The sequence below is a fragment of the Dromaius novaehollandiae genome, chromosome 4, assembly GCF_036370855.1.
Source record: "Dromaius novaehollandiae isolate bDroNov1 chromosome 4, bDroNov1.hap1, whole genome shotgun sequence".
NCBI classification, from domain to species: Eukaryota; Metazoa; Chordata; class Aves; order Casuariiformes; family Dromaiidae; genus Dromaius; species Dromaius novaehollandiae.
Window position 1 is genome coordinate 43209221 of NC_088101.1, and position 7636 is coordinate 43216856.

Here is a 7636-nt window from a genome sequence, read left to right on the forward strand (position 1 = left end):
CGAGAGTTAGAGGCTGTTCCCAAGGTATGTCTCTTTGAACTCTGCTAATGAAGTGTTCTTTCCCAGCGCTAAAGAGGGCCAGAACACTGTTGGCTTTGGGATTGCTGTTGATTTAAAGCAAAGCAAAGCAAAGCATGTTTCTATGCAAATTTTGGAGCATGTGTATTCAAATGTAGCTGCCAGCTTTTTGAGAATGGCTGTGTGGTGTGCAGCATGGCACGGCGTGTGGACCTCCCTGGTTTCTCTAAGTACATGGGTGAGGACTCAGACTGGCCTATGGCATGATGCTCTGATGCTCAGGCATTTTCTTCAGAGGCCAGAGAAGCACATCTGGAATTGTTAAGCTTTACTCACAGTAGAAACTTAAATGCCTTTCATTTGTCTCCAGTAAGTATTTCTCCTGTTAGGCTTCCGGTCATCACAAAGTAAAGTCTGCTCATTTGTCTTTGCTGGAGAATTTCCATGTATAATTAATTCAATATGTGATGAAGCCAGGAACTTTCGCTACCTGAAATTCCACCTTCCCATAATCAGGTGGAAAAGCTGCACTCTTTCTAACCCTTTCTTTATTCCTACTCTTCTCCCTCAAGCTTTTGCTTGATTTCTGCAGTTGCAAAAGTATTGAGAACTCTAGCCATCATTGATTGCTTATTGGGGACCTGACTCATCCTTACATTTTACTGCTATGCATCACTTGACAAGCATCTTGAGGTACTCAATATGCATCACTTGACAGTAGGATATAGGAAATACGTTCCTGTGGATCAGGGAGTTCATCAGCAGCCTCACAGCTGGGGTCTATCATCTCAGTCTTGAGTCATGGTCTGTGCAATTGATCCTAGCAAGTGACCACTGCTGCTTGTGATTCAAATGAAATCCATTGACTTTGCACTGAAATGACCCAGGAGTACTCGCAACCTATCACTGTGACTTCACTGAGGAGGCAGGAACCACCAGCTAACGTGATGGCAGGATGGCAGTATCTTGAAACTGCTTCAGCTGCCTCCCAGTTAATCTCATGATGGAGCAGTGAGTGTTGTCAGGAGTCCTGTGCCATAAAGACAATCTGTTCAGCTTCTGGGCTGCTTGAAATCATTTTTTAGCAAGAACAGTTGGGAGAACAGTTTGAACTTACTGATGTCAGAAACTTGCTTTTTATGAGTATTATCGTACTACCTTTTTGCACTCTTAGTTGCTTTGCCACAATAAATAGTGTAACAATGGGATAACACAATTTAAATTTATGGTGCATATATATGGAAGTTTATACGTATAATTCCTTAAATATATGTAGTTATTGTAGAACATAGCGTGTTACATACTGTATTAAGAAACTGTTTCCTCCCCTCTCTCTCTTTAGTGTCTTTATTTTCTTTATTTAGTTAATTTCTTTATTCCAGAATAATGAGATAAAGTATAGCACTAGTATACATATAGCATATAGCTAGTATAGCATATGAACTAGGAAAAGCACCTTAAAATGCACCACATTAAAAAGATAAACCTTACTTTTCCCTTAAAAAGACAGCCATATGAAACTCTGGTTCAAGGATGAAACTCTCAGATTAAAAGACCTGTGCTTGGTACTGAAATCAGTAATATCAAACCAAGGAAGAGGAGGAAAAAGGCAGACTAACATGCTTGTTTTGACATTAATCTTCAAGTATTGTATCTATGGGATCCAAATGCAAACTGCGATTTTTGACTTTCCTGTCACAGCTGATGCAGTAGGAGAGTGATCACAATTACAATACACATTTTAATAGTTACCACCATCATAGTAATCTGAAATATCAGGCTCTATTCCTGTACTTCAGACAGAAGAGACCTACAGCAGTTGTTAACCTAATCATGGTTTCTAACACAACTATAATGAATGTAGATGCAGCTGTACAAGAATTTTTCTCTACATTTCTCAGTTCAGCTTTCTGTGCCAATTCACTGCAATGTTGAAAAATATCCCTGTTTGCATAAAAAATAGATGTGTTCTGCAGGGAAGGCACATTCTTTTATTGTCTAAGCATGCATTTTCAGGTGAACAGCAACATTTACTAAGTGATCTATACAGTTTTTACTTAGGTATTTAAGCTTAAAAATTCTTGAACCTCTGTCACTTGCACTAAATTATTTAAGCTGAAGGTATTTTGAAAGTGAATATTGAAATGTCTTGCATGCTTGTCGTTACAGCAGTGATATTTTGATGCTGTATCAATTCGTCCATGTTGCAAAATGAATTACAACTAGATCTACATTTCTCAGATTCTTCACACATAGCTAGACCAAGATCAGGCAAATATTGTGACAACATAGGACAATTTAGAACATTTTCAGAGGCTTTCAGGCTCCATATAATATACATATTTAGTATAACTTGCAGAAAAAAATAATGCAAATTAATACTACGTTTATTTGGAAAACTTACCCTTTTTTACTGATGAAGTCAAAATTTTGAGGGGAGGGCACCAGAGCCCAGCAAGAGTCAGCAGAGAGAGTGAGGTGAGCTGAGGTGAGCAAAGCAGTGTGGCCATTCAACAGGCAGGGCAAGAAAATCTGATCCAGCAGCAAAGCTGTCTGCCTAGAGTTAGCAAGTGGCATCGTGTGGGCTGCTGGGCAGCAGTCAGCCAGAGAGCAGCTGAGCCGGCAGTGCACGCTCTAAGGTGCAGAAGGAGGAGAACAATCAAGCTTATAAATCAAAACATTATTGACCTAAAGAAAACAGTGCTCCGAGGTAGTTTTGATAAGGCTGAGCACTAACTTAATGAAAAGAGAAAGATGATATGCGATAAACCTCCCACAGAGGAAGATGCCACGAAACCGCAAGGTAGCAGAGCTATTGCCTATCTCTCTAGCTGCGAGTTGTGCAATCTCCGTTTCTTAAGGTTGGGCTCAGACTGACTAGGTATTTATGTCAGTTATGCATCTGGCCTTCCTCCTGAAGGTCTGGTTCAGTTATTAAAAATGACAGTGCATATTCCTTTTGGCAATCAGAACTACAGCTACACTAACTGTTTTAACAATGTTCAATGAGTCTTTCCCAAATTCTAGCTGAACTCCTATGAAACACTCTGGTTTCTGCTCCATTGCAGATTCTGCTGCTGTTTCTTTAGGGTCTCTGTAGAATCACCAGCTTTTGGGATCTAACTCTGCAATTTCCACCTGTCTATCCCCTTGTTACTAAGAATTGGTTGTAATTTACCTTCCGTTTTCCTCAAAACCTTGACTTCAGTATTCTGTGCTTCAAAGAAATAAGAATAACCTTTCTGATAGCTGTAGTCTTTTAAAGTCCATGAAATACCTTTGTAGAAGTGAACTGTAGCTCCACTTTATAGAGGATTTAATACTTTTGAATCCTTCTTATAACATGATTTTTTTGTGTCTTTATCAGTTTTTCTTGCCAGACAATACAATTTGTTCTACTGTCTGCTGCAGTTTTGCTAAATTGAGAATCTCCTAAACACATTTTCAATGGTAATGTGATGTGCTGCACTGTAAAGGTGATGCCCTTATGTTTAGCAGAGCTAAACCAGTCCAACCTTTGCAAGCTTTTGAATAATCATTTACCTGTCTTAATTTATTTTCTCATCAAACTGTTCAATCACAGATAAATGTGAAGTGAAACACTGAAATAGATAGTGTCCCACAAAATAAATGTAAATGATTTGCAGGAGATTGTTTCATTTGTTCATATGACTGTGAACCCTCACCAGACAAAAAAATAACTTGTAAATGCAGATCGTAGAACTTGTAAATGTAGATTTAATGTAGACTATGGTATATTACACTGTGACCCCTAATTATACTACAAATGTACACTGACATTTTCATGTTATGTTGTCCAGGAATGCAGTCTCAGGGAAGTGTGAGTAATAATGGAGCATCAAATTGTTTTAGCCAGGATGTGTAAATATATACCTATTTTATATGACAGCTCCAGAATCTCTGTATACCTATTTTACATCACAGCTCCAGAATCTCTCTTTGTCTTTGGCATTAAATCTACTGGCAAATGTTTAGCATATTTATTGGCTTAGCAATTACAAAAGATGTAACCAGTTTCATTTTCAATTTTGATTTTCAATTTAAGTTCCTATGATTTTCCCCCTCTAAGGTATTTTTGTTGGGGATTTTAGTGGCCTTTTCTCTGTAAGTTTTGTTTTCTTACTCAAAAGCTCACAACGACATTTTCTGGTCCAGTATTCACTTGGATATCAGTATTCAAACTGTAATTCACAAGTGTTCGTTCAGCATGTAGAGAAAGATTCCAGCCCTCCGTCCCTGCTTTCAGCTTTTGGAGATTCAGAATCTTTATGGAGGTCCTCTTCATATCTGTGCGCACTTACCCTCTTAATACATAGCATCAATACCTTTGTCAGGTTCTCTTTCACATAGTTCAGGTTGCAAAATGTGGCAAAATGGTCAAGTCTGTTGCATCTAAATTCTGCTGTTGGATGTTGCTTGGATCTGTGAATGCTTGTACAGGTAACACATTTTCTGTTCATCATGACTTCTTGCTATTCTGTGAAGTTTCTCATTTTATTGTGTCTTTCCATTTTCCAATTTCTCCTTGTGATAATCAGTTTATTTGGTGTAACTGCATCATGCTTTTCTTCTAGCATCTTTTTGACACTTCCTTACTGCTTTTCCTGATATAGATTTGTATCTTCTAGCTGTCTTTCTGGTAGCTTTACATCTTTGATTCCAATCACTATTTGATCTCTTCTAGTGGAATTAGTCAGAATGCCATAATTACAAGACTGACTTGCTAAGTGACTGTCAGTCAAATTTTCTTCAGATTTAGAGAACTGAAAGAAATTCTGTTCTTTGAGATGTTCATGTGCTGACAATGTCCTTCAAAAGTTTCACTTTTCTTAGGAGTATGATATTCCTCCATCACACACTCAGAGATGCTTCCTCCACTTTCTTTAAGTACTATATCATTAAGGAAATGGAGAGCTTCAGATACTGTTATATTTGAAAAAATAACTACCTTCTGTGACTCCCTCTGAGTCTAGCTACTTATGTGTAGATTAAAAAGCTTGCTTGAATCTTCTCCATGACTGCAGTGTTGCCAGAGAACTTTAGCTGCTTCTCACTCTTAATAATGTTCTTTTCTCTGACTTCTTTTCCTTGAAAACTTACTCTTTTTCAGTAGCTCACTTTGATATGATGCAACAGTATGCAGGACTGGAAGTGAGAGCTGCTGTACATGTCTTTTGATCATGTGGTCTGCATTTTCACCAGCTCTTTCCTACTGATAGAGACTGTTTTCTCCTGTTCAGCTTATTATATAACTCATGAAGAGGCAGTAGAGTTCTTACATACTGTGGTAAGGTCTAGTTTTAGAGCAACTATTACGAGGTTAGAAACACTGCTTCCATATTTTCCAAAACTACTGGGGAGTGGAATAAAACTGACTTTCTCACAGTGCAGGTATGAAGTGTTGGACTGCCCCTCTAAGCAGACTCGCCTCAAGACAATTTTTTTTTTTCCCTAGTCCATCTTGCCCCTTTTCCTCTTTGTATGCTCTGAGACTGTAGTATTCCTGTCAAGCCAGTTCAGGTCTATGCATACATTAATGACAATGTCATTCAAAGCGGAGTGACAGTGGTGCTCAGCTGAAGCCAAAGCTATAGTCAGAGCCTCCCTTGAGGCCAGAGCCATGATCACATGCAAGAAGATCATATTCTTCACCATCACATTGGTACAAGGTACAAAAGCAGCTCAAATTGCAAGGGAAAATATTAATGCAGGGAGATATCACAACTGTCATTTCAGATGGTATGATTTACTATGTCACTCTGTCCATATATGTTTTGTGGACATTTAGTGAATCTGAACTACATACGGTCAAAGTGAAGTTTTTGAGAAGAGCCTGGAAGAAATACAAGGATAATCATGGGATTACTCATAAACAGCAGCAAGTGATCCAGTTCAGTTTGATATTTTGGCTCTGCTCTGAGGGACTAGATCAGATCCCACCAGAGATACCCAGAGGGCTTACTGACTGGGGTCTCTTTGCTGATCTGGAGCAACAAGGATCAGCATCACAACATCCAGTTTGAGGGCTGCTAGAAAAATATCAAAAAGATCATTCGTAAGGCCATCAGTGTCTTTGCTCACTTTTCCCTTGGATCTCTCTGGGATTCCCAGGTCTAGACCTCTGTTTGTCATTCCAGGGACTTCAGAGTCCTTGGTGCAATACAACTTCTTATCACTAAATTTAGGAGACCATAGGCAGAGCAGCAACTATTTTTGTTTTTTGATGTAAAGAATCTCAGTAACAGTGGGTGAAGCTACATCCTAAAGATAGCTATGACAACAGCCAAAAGCATGATAAGCATGTTCAGAAGAAAGCCTGGAATCTGGTAAGAGGATCTAGAGAAGATCAAAAAAGACTCTGTATTAAAATGTCTGCAATGTTGGAATGGATGGAGTGATCTGGCTGCAGCAAGCTGGTATGGTTATATACTTTATTGAAAATGCTCCTCATTCATGTTCAGAAAGGATAAAGTTTGTGTAGGTGATAAGACATTATCTGCAACACTAGCACTGCTAAGTAGAATTTTGTTGTCTTCCTCTTATCATCACCTGCAATTTCCTCAGCTCACTTATCCTCCTCAAAATCCTGCAGGGGATAAGCAGCAGTTCGACCTGCTAGTGAAGTCTGCTGTGACTTCCACTGCATCTGCTGCCCAGAGGTGCCCTGGTGAGCACCCTGAACAGGCCGTACTGGGCTTGTTCTTTTCATATGCCCTTCACTAGGCACAGATGAACAGCATATGGAGGTGAGGGACCTTTTGGTATGATGCAATATAGTTGTGTTTCTTATTTTGTTTTGTAATCATGCCAGGGAGAAGAGGAAGAGTGGGTGTCGTTCTGTCCCCTTCTTAAAGTTACAAGTTAATTTGCCTACCTTTGCATGTAAGCGATGAGCTCAGTGCAGACCTCATGAGCGTAACCTTTAGTATACTGTGTGGTATGAGTGTGCCTTCCCTCTGATGCACCCATTTGCACAGTGTTGTCATCTGTACTGCCTGGTGATCTCGTAATTCAAAGATCTGATCCTAATGAACATCCAGCCTCACATTTAAGCAATTTAAGATGAAGAAGGGCATTTGAATGACGTGGCTCATCCACACTGCACATAGATATGCAATGATATGCACTCAGATACATCCTTAGGCATCCAGTCCTGCTTGGGATCTATTGCAGTGTGGCATACCATGATTGTGTGATGTATTTTCTCATTTCTGTTACTTATTATGTTGCTAGTCCCCGATGGAGAAGGCTGCGCAGACGGTTCTGCATTTCTGTTTCTGTGACATTGTGTAATATTTATCTTAAAGTAGCATAGTGCCTGGCTAAATATGAAGCTCTGAAGCTATCTAGCAAAAAATTAAGCAGAAAGAGGGAAGATATGAAGCTATTCCAGGAAAGAAATAAAATGGTTTGTGGTTACTTTTAAAACTCAGGATGCTTGATGAGCTATTCTGCAAAAACACAATAAACAAACTAAGTTGAGCAAATCTGGTAAACAGCAGAGTTTATCTTAAAACAACAATCACAGACTCTAACATTCATCTGCTGATTCCCTCATCTATTCATCTGTTGATTACTGTAGCATTTCCTTTGTCAC